Raw genomic sequence first — 14,320 nt, 5'->3', positions numbered from 1 at the left:
TCCTAATTACATATTTGGATGCTAAGTAGCCATTCTCTGTTCCACAGGCAGCATGACTTTCTGTTCTAGTCTTGTTCCTGACCACACATTTAAAGAGAACAGGCAGTATAAAAGGTCAGATGTTTTTAGACACTAGGAACTATAGTACTGTAAAAGAGTTAACCAAACTTTTACTTACGGCTTTAAGCTACACTCTGGTTTAGTCTCTCTGAAGATTAAAAAATTTTGGTCATCTTACAACGTATCCATTTAAGAATATGTAGAAAATTGACCTGAAAATACCATGTATCCCAAATCTTTCAAAAGTAATATAGAACATTAATCCCAGTCATCTTTTCTACCTATAAGGCTAAGATCACCGGACCATCAGTATTAAACACTTATTACACTAAAAGCTCAAACCAGCCCTGAAAATCTTAAGGACACAAAGCCAAGCATCCAAACACTCAGAAGTGCCAGAACTATTACTGACCATGGCCTTAGTTCAGATTTTTTATGGGTATTAATTATGATAGAGTCATTAATTACATGATCACACACTCTTTTTTTCCACAGGAATCCTGCCTTATTTAGTGCAAAGTTCACTGGATTCAGTGCAGAGATATCTATTTACAACTCCTGTTATACCAACTACTCTGTCTTTATTGTATATCATCTAAAGCCAGCACTAAATAAAAAATTACTCATTTCTTTATAATGTGTTTTTTTTATAATGCATTGACCTGGTATTCAACTGCTCCACTAACATTCTTGAATTTTTCTGCAAAACCCATCCCTGACAGATGACATTAGTGCTATAGTAGGTTTCAGTTTTCCAGGACTTATTCCTTTTATCCCCTCTATTTGTAAAGTACAGCCAATATGCTCTAGAAGGGATGGATTGATTGTGCATGCGCCATGAAGCTAAACTGCACAAAATTATACACTCTGCAAAGACCACTGTGACTTATACATGTTGTGTTTTCTGTTTGTTAGCAAACCGTCTGCCTAACACACAGGCACAAACAAGCTTTTTCGGCAGAACAACAGCCTTCCATGTACTACTCTTTTTTTCACTGTTCTGCAGGAAAGGAAATGATATTCAGATAGTAATACTGCTGTCAGAAAGAGTATCTACTCAGTGCATTGCTGCTGGTTACAAAATTTAAAATACAAAAAATCACCATCAAGCAAGTGAATGATGAGAATCATTGGAGTCTAGTGTACCAAGTATTTAAGTACAAAGCAAGTTTAAAATTTAGTCAGAAAGCACCCTGATACTGTATGTTGATATCAGCAATTCTACATGTATGTGGGTACTATACACCTATGTCTTTTGCTAAAGCAACAGTCAGATAACAGTAAATCATTATTAAAACCACTAAACCTGTGTGTAAAGTTCTCATAATTATGTTTTTGTTCTTTGGATGGTTATGTGAAGAAAGTCAGTGCACTTTAAAGAAAAAGGGAGAGGCAAGATTTGCCACTAAATAGAAGCTTTCTTGGGCCAGTCACTTATATGAGAAGCACCCACAGCAAAAATAATGTTTCACCACAGTTGAAAACAGTATGCTTGGGACCCATCTCCTGTAGCCTCAGTCATCCAGAAGCTAAATATTTACTTGAATTTATCTTTCTGGATTCTCTTCATGATCAGTGGAAATGGTAGCTTACAAGGAATGCTTCATCACACCAATTCTAGCAACAGCCAGCCAACTATGTGAAGCATATTTTATGCAAGTTGACCAGTTACCCAAATTAAGACTCTTTTTAACTGCAAACTAGTGAATGTCCAAATTTCTTATAATCCAGAATAGCTCACTTCTCCTGTCGTTGCAATTCCTTTCACAAAGAAGATGGTCAAAAGTAGACCCACCCAGGCTATTTGCTGCAACATTACTTGCCTTTAAAGTCTCCTATCAGATGGAAAATGAGACACGCTTAAATACTGATAAAGGTTGCAAGTGCAGTTTGAAGTGCAGTGTCTGTGCTACTACCTTATTTCATTTAAAGGATCTGACAAGGGCTGTCTTTCTAGTATTGAAGTGCTAGGAAGGTTAAACAAAGGACTGGCAAGGGCTTTCTGATTTACTGAAAGCTCCTGCCTTGACACAGGAGTGGCCACATTCTGTAAACTCAGCAAATCTAACACAATATTGAGAATGAATTACTCTACACAGGAATAAAATCCCGTAATACCATAACCCTCTCCTCCAATGCATATGCCTTTAAGGATTCATACAAGATTTTTCTTTTTCCACAGAGATGACCTGGGGGCTGGGAAAGGAAGAGTAAATGAGTAACTTGTAGGCAGTGATCCTAAATTTATCAGTAAAACTATAACTGAAGTTTAGGGGTTTTTTGCACATCATCTTCAGACATTTTCATTTCCCCCTAAAATTCTAAACTTTGCCAGTCACAGAGTCATATAACACAGAGGTAGAACAATGAGATGCGGCTGAGTTCCAACTTTCAGTGCCTCCATGTAAAAGGACTCACAAAAGTCTGAAGTTACTCACGCAGGGTCAGGTACAATCTGAAGACCGCACTCATTTTCTGAAGAATGCTTCAATAAACTTGAACCAAAGCCATACACTATTAAACATCAAGTTCTGCTTCAGCTGATAGAAGAACAATGAAGAAATAATAGTACAACTCACAAGTGTTGTAGGGGAAAAGAATGAAGATTATAAAGGTATTTTTATTCTTGGCTGACACTTATATCAACCTAAGCCAAAAATCACAAGGAAAAGAATAGCTGCTTTCCTTTATCCACATAAAAGGATTCTTTGCTGAGCAGCACTTAAGAAAAATGATCAGATTGTGATTATATAACCCTAGCATGAACTTGGTGACCAGTATTGTCATGTCAAATTAGGATGCATTATTCAAGCAGGAGGGAAGGATGAAAGTGTTTACTACCAGATTAAAAAAACTCTGCATTTCCCATTCTTCTAACCTGTTCTTGTCTTTTTTCCTTTGCTGGCTATGTTGGTGGGCTGGCTCACTTACTGTACCAACTCTCCTTCAAAAACAGAGTACTTATCAGTAACAGATGGTGATAGTAACTGAAAAAAAGAAGACAGGCATCCAGTCATTATTTCATCTATCTGCCTTTGGCTGAAGCTGCCACCTTCCCCTCCTGGCAGGAAGCTGGTCTATGTCTTGCTCCTCTCATCCACTGACCTCTGTGCTTTTTCTGGCATACCAGGATTCCCTGTCCTAATTTTTTTTACATTCACATGGCACCAATCTCACTGTCTTAACCATCTTTCTTTTTTTTCACTTCTTTCACTAAACCCATTGTGCTTATCAATGGTCTAGTGGGAGGTATCCCTGCCTATAGCAAGAGGGTTGAAGCTAGATGATCTTAAAGGTCCCTTCCAACCCAAACGATTCTATGACTCTGTGCTTCTATGATTCTATGATCACTGTGTTACTAGTGATTTAAAGCCGTAGACCTGTTAAGAGTATTGCAACATGATCATAGCTTCCCACTGCACTATTTCATGCAGTCACTCTAACAGTCTGGTTCCTTCATATGTAGTCATATGGGAAAGAAACTGGTTTATCCAGGGAAAAATTTAGAGCATTCAGTTTATGTTTCCAATCAAAATGTCTCTGTAAGGGCACCCTTCTTTCTCCTTGAAGTCTGGCAAGGGGCTTGGTTCCTAAGGCTTCACCCTCTGTATACACAACATCCTTTTTTCAAGAACAGCTGTGATGCACACTATTAAGAACGTGAAGCGCACAGTCCATCTCACATCTTTTTGAAAAACAGCAGATACGTGGATGTAAACTCATTACCTCTCAACATTGAATATGAAATTGTTTCTTTGAGGAAACCTACCTACCTCCGTGTCAATAGAAATATGGCCATCAGGTTGAGGGAGGTGATCCTGCCACTTTACTCTGTGCTGATGAGAACTCACCCGGAGTACTGCTTCCAGATGTGGAGTTCTAGTACATGAAAGACGTGGACCTGTTAGAGTGTGTCAAGAGGAGGGACACAGAAATGATCCAAGGGATGGAATGCCTCCCAGTGAGGGCAGGTTGAGAGAATTGGAGCTGTTCAGACTGGAGAAGTGTCTGGGGAGACCAGATAGCAGTCTTCCAATATCTAAAGAGAGATTATCTAAAGAATATCTAAAGAAGACTCTTTCACAGGGTCTGTTGAGATAGGACAAGTGAAAATAGTTTCAAACTAAAAGAAGAGAGATTTAGACTCAATTTAAAGAAAAGATTTTTACAATAATTGTTCTGAAGCACTGGAACTGGTTGCCCAGAGAAGCAGTGGAAGCCCCATCTCTTGATACATTCAAGGTCATGATGAACAAGGCTCTGAGCAACCTGATCTAGCTGTAGATGTCCGTTCATTACAGGCGAGATAGACTGGATGGCTTTTAAGGGTCCTTTCCAACTAAACGATTGTATGATTCTCAATTACTCAGAAGACTTTCCTTAATATTACGTGGCAACCTCAATCTTTTCAGGACCTACTTCTCTTTATAACAACAGTGGAAACTCTCAATTATTTCTTAATGTAGAAGTCAGTAATCTCTTTGGAAAGCATTTATCTTTTATGCATATTTTTGTTTTATTTATTATTTATACTTATAACTCTTTCTGCTATCAGCATCACATAGTTCATATCCCATCAGTGACAAAAGGCAGCACAATGTAATTCCAAAGAAAAAACTCAAGCATTTCTAGCTAGACAGGTAGTCCCATACTGGTCAGTTCTAAAGAAACTCTGATCCACCATCTCACCTTTCTCCCTCCCACCTCTTTTTATTTTGTACTTGCAATGTTTTTCTTGGCACCTCCTGACATTCCAACAGACTGACAGCTGAGCAGTACATCACTAATGTATTACCTGATTATATTAAGTACTTTCACATGTGAAATTTTCACATGTCCAGTATTCAGTTGTTTCAGACACTAAAAAATAGAGTATTAATTAGTAACACAGTGATTAAGGACTTAGCATTCTGACATCTGTAATAAATGTTCCAAAGACAATGCCCTCGCCATTGGGGCAAAATGAGTGCAAAATAAGTTCTGTTCTTTCTCAGTTCCTTGCCATTTGCTGAGTACTAATGAGGTTAACAAAGCGGAGCTAAAGCATTTGAATCAATCTTTACTTTTTCAGAAGACTTAATGAATTACAAGCAGACCATTCATATCAAGTGTTTTACAGCAAGCAATAGGGGGAAGTTGGTTGAATAGTTTATTTACTGCACTGTATATGAAAGTCATCATATATAAGAGGAAATCCAATCACTTATATAATAAATGTTTTTATTTCCTCCCAACATCCATTGATTATCTCATTATAGTTCACCAAAATTAAAAAAAAATTACTTCTAGATCATTTAATTCTTTCTTTTTTTCCCACTATTAAAAACAGCAATAAGTCAGACAGAACTATCTGGTCTGTTTCTTCAACAGACCATCAGTTCAGACAAGAAGTTGATTAAAATGTTGTACTTGTAATAAGAAAGTTGGCATTCAGTCAAAATCTGACAAATCTGTTATGGCTTGTCTAATCCTCATTCAACTATAAAACATGATTTACCATATACATTCACCTCAAAAAGGATATTAGATTTCTTACTGAATTCCCTCTGTCTGATACTCTTATAAAATGCAAACATATATGGATTTAATTTTTTCATTTCCTTTATGATAGAATATATGGAAGGTTTTCAGATTTAACAATTGAACTTGGAACAAGCAATAGATTTGCTAAGGAAGTTGACCACAGTTTAAAGTAACTCCTCCAAATGGCTCTTTGATGGCAGATGTTGGTGAACGGAAAATTCTTAGATGGAAAATAACCAAGCAGGAAGCTGTGAGTGAGGGACAAAAAGGGTCAAGAAGCACAAGGGTCTTCTTCAAGAAGGGCAGGGAGTCCTGGATTATGTGAGGTATCTGCCAAAGTTAAGCTTAGCCAGAACATATCTGCGGTTGAGACGTCAAGAGAGCACTACAGAATAAAGATCATCGGCAATCTTTATCCAAATAATGCTGTCAAGCAGTGAGAAAAATGAAGTGAGCATCCTCTATAGTTTTTTTTTATGCCACAGTGAGAGAACAATGATATTTATGAATCCTGGGCATAGCCTGTCTGCTCATCATCATCTAGGGCCAGTGAGGTTTCCTTGAAGAAGAATATTAGCCAGAGCATCTCTGCACCTGCACTTCTGGAAAAGGACTTCCTAAAGATTTTGGACGTACAAAGAGTCTAGATTAGTCTGGGAATCTAGAACAATTTGTAGTTGGCTGCAAGTGCCCATTTTCAGGAAATAATAGTATAGAGAAGACACATTGCCAGGAAAAGGTTCTGAAAAAATAACAATAATATGCTTCATAGGAATCAATGGCACAGCTCTGTTCTTGCAACCACTGAGACAAGGATTTTGACTTGCAAGAAGCAAGGCCAAGACAGTTAAGGAGCTATGAACTGTGACACCTAAGGAGTTGGATTTGGGTGAAGCAGCAGTTCTCATTTTATTGCTTTTGATGACAGCTGACCTGACATTCTCTTACCTATCAGAAGGACAAGAATTGGCTTTGTAGTACCAGATAATTTGTTGCCTGAGAGGCATCAGCCACCTGCAGGTCTTGCTGAGTTCTTGCCTACAGAAATAATCTCTAGTCTACGATTGAAAAACACAGGCTAACATAGCTATGTTTTACAGGTCAGTCCCTCCAGTTAGGATATGCAGGCTTGAGACCCAGCAGCTTGGTGAGGGGACAAAAATGGAATTTCTGTCAGCTCTGCATTATTTTTCTTACTCTTAAGCAAAAATACAACTGCCACTGCCTTCCCTTCTCTTAAGCCACATGTTCAAAATGATTTCCTTCCTGTATCTTTTCTCTTCTTTAACAGCAATGCTAATATGTTCTTCAGTGCTTCTGCTCCATTTGATTCTTCCTTTTTTGTATTCTCAAGTGCTTTCCTTTTATGTTACTATCCACCATTCAGTCTCCCAGTTGCTGATCACTTGTTGCATTCTGCTGTTCCTGATTCAACTTGTCTCTTGTTGCTGCTGGCTCTGTGGATCTCTTATCTCTTTGTCAGAAAACATCCAAAATACACACAGCCATCTTTTAAATGTTATGTTCTATTTCCATCATCCTTTCTATTTAAATTTATTTCTGATATTTATCTATTTTTTCTTATTTTTTCTTGCTAGGTGTTATGTCTAATCAATGCAAAATGACTGCAATGTTAAAAAAAACTTCCTCATCTCATGATAAAAATTAAATAAGGAAGAAAACAGTTTGAGAGCCCAGGAATCAAGGCCAAGAGCTTCAGCTGAGACCTCCTTTTTATGCTGTGTGCTCTTTGTTCCTCCTTAAACTCCACGGGGCAGGATTTCTGAGTTCGATGAAGCCAAACATCCCATGAATGTCAGCTCAGGACATAGTCTCCAAGACTGCATCACAGCTACAGAAGTGAACCTCTGTCAAGTCATCTCGGGAAGAAGCCCAACTAATGTCTTAGATTAGGTCAGTGACTTCCAGCTGTAGGTCATGGCCTCACATGGACTGGGATCAAGATGGTGTTCACAGAGGGTCATAGTGTATTAAAAAAAGCTATATTTAAAATAAATATTTAATCTAAAGGATTTCTACTCAATTTTCTCCCATTTGGTGAGAGGGAAGGGAAGGACTGGAGCTACATACAAACAGATGATTCAAGTAGGCTGATTGTTTCAGAAATTGTGACTTGGAAAATTGGGAATTCCACATTTGAGAGAAAATAAATGGTTCTGTGGATTGAGTAGAGGGAACCACTTTGTCTATACTTTTTTTTTTTTTCCTTTTTTAAAGTATTAGTTTGAAACTAGCCAGAAGTCTGGAAAGGTTTCAGTAACCTTAGAAAGGAGACTATTAAACAAATGCAAGAGACATCAGCATGAGCATCCTTGCAATTGTACCTGGGTTTTATCAGGATATTCTGAAAGAACTCTCAACAGTGAAAGCAAATGTTTTCCTTCCTTCCACTAGTATAAGGAGTTTTTTGTTAGTCACATTTTACTGAGGAGAACCTGGCTTGATGACTCGCTTAATGTCTTGCAAACGTTCTGTGGCAAGAGTTCTGTGGCAAAGTGGAAAGCAGAATCCAAAACAGATTCCTTAATTAAATTAATGCCCACACATCAGGTTTATTCTGTGTTCAAAGGGTCCTGAAAAAAAACCAGCACATTTTCAATCATACAGATATCACCAGCACCTATGTAATTAGAACTGTGCAATTACAGGAGCATTGCAACAGACCTCGGGGTCATGGAAGGTGTGAGAAGGATTAATCCAATGACTGAATTTTTTTGATCTTACACAAATAGTAGAGATACAGCCATAGACAGAGATTTGCCAATATGATTTCATCTATAAGAGAATACTTGTAAAATCTTGCCTGCACATGTTTAAAAAGATCAAATTCTGTGGCTTTTTTTCTTTTTTTTTTTTTGTCCTTAAGGAGTACAACAGCAGTCAGTAAAAGAATATCACCTTGGACATTATGTTTACTGCTTAATAGTGAATTATCAAGTAGTAATTGTAGTGAATTATCAAATGTCTTCCTTACGTAGAACACCCTGCAGGCTGTTAACTGATTCCTATAGCTTTTGCTATCATGAGATGGATTGAAATGTGGAAAATGAAGTGATGTGGGACAACAGGCCATGCTTAGAGAGCCATGTTATAGCATGCAAGCCAAGAGCATTTTGTAAAGAACATTTTGTAAGCAGTTTCACCATAGCTTTTGTCTGTGCTTAACCAAGAACATGATACGAAGCATGAAATTTGTCTAAGAGGACCTCCCAGAATGTCCTGGGAGTTCCAAACCTGATTAATCTGCAGCAGCAGCGAGATCTAACAGCTCACCTTGATCACAACTCCTGGAAAAGGGACTAAATAGCACCAGAATGAGCTTGCATTGATTATATTTTAGAAACAAAGATACTTTAAATTAGTTGATATCTGGCACAATTTCATCAACCCAGCTGCTGGCACAATTGTGTTTTCTTTTGTAGATAAGAACTTGGACTCACCCATTCCAGTCTTATTTGTAAGCTGGGAAAAGATCACTTATTGTTTTCACATTGTTAATTTAGCTATATTGGCTAAATATATACTGGCTATAAACAGGCAACACAGTTCAATAATAATTTTCTATCTTCCATATTTTCTTGATATCTTCATTCTATATACTTCCGTATTTCCTTTTAATATTTCCTTATTTTGTTTTAAGAAGAAACAGCTCATAGCAATTTTCTTCAGTGATGTAATGGACCCTGCAAACACCTATGAGTGTAAGAATGAGTCTGTCACAAACAGCCCATTTTCCCCTTGAGTTTGGGAATTTTATCTGTTTACAATCATCACCTCTGTTCTGTTATAGGAAGGTTGGGAAGCCTGGGACTTTGAAAAACAAAAAACTGAACATGTGCTGAATGTGGTGGAGTAGAAATAGATAAAGACTGGGAACATTTTTATTCCAGTGCTCTTAGAAAACTGTTAATAGGATGATGAAAGCCTGATCTCACAGATCTGTTACACTCTACTATGCTTTTTTGTAAGGTTTCTTTCTGTATGACAATTACTAAGGAATGTGAAAATAACTGAAAAATTTTCACCTCACGGAAGAAAGATCAACTTTCTCTGCCTCACAAAATACCTTTCTAGAGATTAAAATACCTTAAAAATACCTTTGTAGAGACATATTCCATCATTGCCTGAGATCTCTTATCTTGGTAGACATGACAGATATCAAATCTACGATTATTACTCTTCAGGAATAGAAGCTAGAGACCAGATTAGACATCTTAAATGGTACTACAAACCTTTGTTTCCGTGCTGAATCCCACATATATATTTTTCTTACTTTTTGATTTTTTTAATAGCAGAATGAAAAATATTATGGCACTTCATTTTGTTTTGTAGGTACTTGTGCATGTGTACATTTATAAACAACATTAGGGCACTGCACATCTGGAGCAGCTTAAATAATAATGATGACTTGCCCAGGAATAATAAACTCACTGGTCCTCTTACCTATTCATTTTAAAATATCTGGATTTTTTTAAACCTGAACGTTTGTTTAGAATGTGTAATATCAAGAGCTTGGTGTTTTAAAAAGACTTAATGGTAACTTGGAGCTAACTGTTTGTTCAAGAAAGCACTAGTAATATGTATATGTATATATAGCTATATAATTTTATATATATATATATATATATACACATTACATTTATTTAAATATGGCAGCTTTTCATCAGGCTCAGCAGAGTTGAATTCAGGGAGAACAGTAAACACAAGCTCAAAGCTTGTGTTAAATATCATGCTCCTGTAGTCAAGACAGGGACAAACACAGTGCAGAAATACAGAGATGGAAGGGATGAAAAGTAAAGCTTTCAGCTCACACAACTCTCTCCTCTGAAACTATATGTCAATTCTCCTATACTATTCAGCTACACACTACTGTGTTTCATAAGTTTATAGACAGAGCAAAAGGAGACTCCAAAGGTGCATATCATTACCTTCTGAGATACAGAAGCAACTCAAAGATCCCTCTTAATGATATATCACAGCAACAACCATGTGGTTGTATGGAGCAGTGAACTGGATAAAATATCTAAGATCTCAATATTTCTGCACTGAGTAATGAGTGCAATTACTTCAGGTTTCTAAATAAAATCATACTTGGGGAGAAGTCTTGAATTGGCACCTCTTTATTTTCCTGAATCTGAAAGGAAAGCACAGCTCAGTTGTCTTTGCTGGAAACTTACCAGGATATAAAGTGCCATGTTTTGCAGATGAGCTAGTGTTCTATATCTACCCAATACATTCATAGAAACTAGGACTATAGAAAAAGTAAGGTCCCAATGAAATCCTGGCCCCAGTGAAATCAAGGCAGAATTTATTACAAGGTAAATATATCAACAATAATCTCAAATTCTTCAAACAATGAAAGGATCTCCAATTTCAGGAAGGTTGTGAAGTCTGTAAATCAAAGAAATATAGAAAAGGTGTCCTGACTTGACAGAAGATGAGGGTTTTTTGTACAACCTACCAGCCTCATTTCTACAGAGAGCAGAGCTAGCACAAATGTAAACGTGGAAAAATAAGGTCTCTCAAACTGTACTGGCCAAAGCCACAGTTTTAAAATGCACTGCAGTGGGTATAATATTCATACAGCAATTAATTGGAGCCAGGTGATAAATATACAACAATAATTAAAATCATGGAAAAAATAGAAAAATTATATCTGGAACTGATTAATACTCAAAACTTAGATAAAAGATAAACAGAATGAGGTCTTCTTCTAGTACTCTGTGAAGATAAGCTATGGTGCATTCCTTAGGCATAGTTGAAAACAGTGACAAACCTAAATCACACACGTTTTTTTTTTGAAGGGAAAATGAAACTGATATTGAATAAATATCTAATTCCAAAGAGTTCAATACCAGGCATGGTTGTCTTCTTGCACCACCAGAATTCTCATAAACATAAGCATGCCCAATATGTTGACTGTTTGATTTCATATAAAAACTTGATTATCTTTGTTCTCCAACTCTCTAAACAACAGTTACGCAAATGGTGCAATTTCATGCAGTGGTTTATCTGAAGCAGCTGGCAGTTGTGAACTTACATCAGCAACTTTATGACTTTTCAAATACAAAATTTACTTTTCAGAAAACACAAGAATTTGAAACCTGGAATTCTCTTTGTCTTCTCAACCGTGTCCTTGAATTGATCTCAAAAAGTGCTTGTACGCTGTGTACTGTACAGCATACTAGAAGGCATAATCCCAAAAGCATAACTATCAAAAGGGATTAGCCAGCTCAGGTAGCACTTGTTGACAGTGAATCTCCCTGCCTCAGCAATGAACATGGCTCTACTGAGACATGTTCTATTGACACCTAGCCTCTATTTATCTGTAGAACAGGTAAAGAGATAGAGGTAACATTCATCTACAGTCTAATCTGTACCATCTCTGAAAATGACAATGTCCAGTGCCCACCAAAGTCTTGGGAAAGTCTGCCCCTGAATTCAGTGAATCTTGGTTTTGTCTGAAGTCACTCGGTTGAATCCCACTGCTGGAAATGACAACAGGAAGACCAGTTATGAAGGTGGTTTTCATATTGTCTGGCAGATGCTAGTTCAACAGGATCTAGAGTGAGGTGGTGACTACTTTACTTCAGACAGGCAACTCTAGACCATTAATTTTTCAAAGGCTTAATGTAAAAATTGAAAAGCATAGGTGGTTTTTCCATTCATTGTCAAATACTCTAAGTATGTATTTCTATGTTCCCCTTGTTCTTCTTATTACCCATGGTTACAGTTCATTTCTCAGCTCAGACAAGCCTAAATACTACAGATTGCTGTAACGTTAAAACTGGCTCCAATGTGAATGCTTGAGTAACTAATAAAAATTTATAAGTCAAGTAATAAAATGTTGTGGAGCTTTTGGAGAGGGTCCAGAGAAGGGCCATGAAGATGATCCAAGGGCTGGAGCACCTCTCCTATGAAGAGAGGCTGGAGAAACTGGGTTTGTTCGGCCTAGAAAAGAGAAGGTTGTGGGGAGACCTCATTGTGGCCTTCCAATATTTTAAATGAATTTTATAAACATGAGGGAAATCGACTTTTAGAACGGTAGATAGTGATAGGACAAGAGGGAATGGGAAACTAAAGGAGGGGGAATATAGATTCGATGCCAGAGGAAATTTTTTACTGAGAGAGCAGTGAGGTACCGGAACAGGCAGGCTGGAGAGGTTGTAGATACCCTGTCCCTGGAAGTGTTTAAAGCCAAGTTGGATGGGGACCTGGCAACCTGGTCTAGTACTTGATCTAGGGGTTTGTAGCCCTGCCTTGAGGCATGGGGGTTGAAACTTGGTGATCCTTGAGGTCCCTTCCAAACCAAGCCATTCTATGATTCTCCAATTCTATCATTCTATGATTCTATGTTTTTTTAATTTGTGTAACCTAAAACTAAGCTCAAAACACAGAGAAGGGAGATTCTCTCCTCCACAATACTCTTCCACTGTTGCACTATCAAGACAAATAAGGGGAACATATTTCATTCCTTATGTCCCTACTCCAGCAAGTCTTTTTTTTTCTTTATGGAGAAAGTGCAACTACATCTTTAATACCAGACAAGTTCAGCCATGAGGCAGCACAAGAAACTGCTTCACACTGCTGTCTCAGCAGGATTTTTATCTGTTTAAGAAAACATTCAGTAATGTTTGTGGTTGGACAAGCTTTTTTTTTTTTTTTTTAATATGAAAATAAGAAAAAAAGATCCGTTCTTAATTAAAAAATTTGAACACATTTCCCACCAGTCAGCTTCCCAGCTGTCAGATTCATTGGCGACAAAGCCAGAAGTATGGTTTTCCACAAAATTCTGACAAACATCAGCAACAGACAATGCAAAAATCTCTTGTTTTACAGAAAAGGTAATGAAACATGGAAGAGCTTGTTGTTTCTAAAATTATTTTAAAAGCTGTTCTTTTGATCTTTTTTTTGTGTCCTGTTTCCATGTCTGAGAGAACTTATAGAGGACTAAGGAATAAAGCACTTTATAGTTTCAGAGAATTAAGGCACAGAAGCAAGAATGACAGCCGTGTGATGACTGCAGATATAGCACCTGGTCTGTCATGGCTTTTCCAAGACAGAACAACAGTTAACAGAAGAGGAAACTGGAGCATCACTAGAGTAAGTCACTACAGAACATGAGAGTTACCCTGAATTTCATTATTTTTTCTTGTATGGCTAAACACCTATCTGGTGCAAGTCATCTCCCAGGGGAAGAACAACATCACAGTATACTTTAACCTCATGAGTCAAGCTCTTGTAGCACAGCACAGCCAAATTCGTATAAAGCTAGTTTTACAACTCACAGATTCCCGGTTTTCTAAGTAAACTGATTTTTCTTTAGCTAGGTTTTCTTCTGATATATCCAAAGCAAAGCTTTAGCTCAGAGAGGTATCATCAGGAAAAGCGTATCTGTAAAATTTCTGATGCAATCTTGTTCGGGACAAGAGATGAGGGTTAGATTTTTGCAAATCATCAGAAGGAAGGCTGACAAGAAATGGGCCTCGCAGGAGATTTTCTTCCTCAGGCAGAACTGCCAATTGCACAGCACAGTTTTTACTTGATTGTCTTTCTTTGGGGCTTCACATTTCACATCGCATTTCTAGTCCTGGCTCTCTTCCATAGAAGAAATAGGTGACTGTGCACACTTTGCAAAAGTACATTGTGGTTTAGTCTTCCTGTCTATGATGGACGGTGTTTGGAAAGTGAAAAGATCTGTAGGAGAGGATCTCTG

This window comes from Tympanuchus pallidicinctus, unplaced genomic scaffold (assembly GCF_026119805.1).
Source record: "Tympanuchus pallidicinctus isolate F22 unplaced genomic scaffold, pur_lepc_1.0 scaffold27, whole genome shotgun sequence".
In the NCBI taxonomy this organism is placed as follows: Eukaryota; Metazoa; Chordata; class Aves; order Galliformes; family Phasianidae; genus Tympanuchus; species Tympanuchus pallidicinctus.
Note: the sequence above shows the minus strand (reverse complement) of the source record.